General features: G+C 43.7%; 1 pseudogene; it reads left to right on the forward strand.

Annotated features, from left to right (window-relative positions):
- The first annotated feature begins 205 nt into the window (after positions 1-205).
- On the forward strand, positions 206-519 carry LOC100604198 (annotated as a pseudogene).
- Positions 520-1063: the final 544 nt, after the last annotated feature.

Genomic DNA, 1063 nt, shown 5'->3' on the forward strand with positions numbered 1-1063 from the left:
CCTGTAGTCCCAGCTACTCGGAGAGGCTGAGGCAGGAGAATGGCGTGAACCCGGGAGGCGGAGCTTGCAGTGAGCCAAGACTGCTCCACTGCACTCCAGCCTGGGCGACAGAGCAAGACTCCATCTCAAAAAAAAAATAAATAAATAAAAAATAAAAAATAAAAAATAAATAAATTTACTTCAATATATGCGAGACGTGGGAGCTATGGCTAAACATCATCTGGATTTGATCGTTTGCCGCAAGCAGGCTGCTATATGAAAAATGTGATGGCAAGTGTGTGATTTGTGACTCCTATAGGTGCATCCTTGCACCCTGGTGTGCATAGGTGATGAATGTAAATATAGATCTTACCAGGGGCACTGTGTGATCTGTGGAGGTCCTAGGGTCTCTGATGCCTATTATTGTAAGGAGCTCACCATTCAGGAGAAGAATAGAGATGTCTGCCCAAAGATTGCCAATTTGGGGATCTCTAAGACCTCTTCTATGAACACAAAAAATATGACTTCAAGAAGAGGTGATTGACTTCAAGAGGTGATGACTTCAAGAAGGGTGGCAAGAGGTGATTGTCGGTTGGCCTCTTCCTCCTCCACATCAAGTTGCTGCAGCCGGCAAAAAAGATGGCTACTACTACCAGCAGAAAGGGAGTGGAGCCCAGAGCATCAACAGAAGTGCCTGCTAGTGTACCAGCACCTTGCCACTCCTTCCTCTCTCTTCACCCAGATGTGTGGTGGGGATGGAAAAGAATTCTCCACAGAGCACTCTGGTACACTGTTATCAGAGAAAAATTGATAGATTCTTTCATGGGTTTTTTTGAACTTGAGAAGCAAAGCTCTGTTCTCCATATTGATATGTTCACTCTAAAACAATATATTCTAAAAAGAGATAATATTTCAGTCTTCTGCTTCAGGAGTTGACTGTGAAGCTATGCCCAGTGAAAAACGTGTTCTTGTAGCAGCTCTTGTGGAAGTTATCTTTGAAAAACCTTTGGTGTGTGGTGGGAAGCTATCAGATCAAGAAATGTGGACATTTAATCTTGTAACACTTACCAGGCGGTGCTGGTTT

Source organism: Nomascus leucogenys, chromosome X (genome assembly GCF_006542625.1).
Source record: "Nomascus leucogenys isolate Asia chromosome X, Asia_NLE_v1, whole genome shotgun sequence".
Lineage (NCBI taxonomy): Eukaryota > Metazoa > Chordata > Mammalia > Primates > Hylobatidae > Nomascus > Nomascus leucogenys.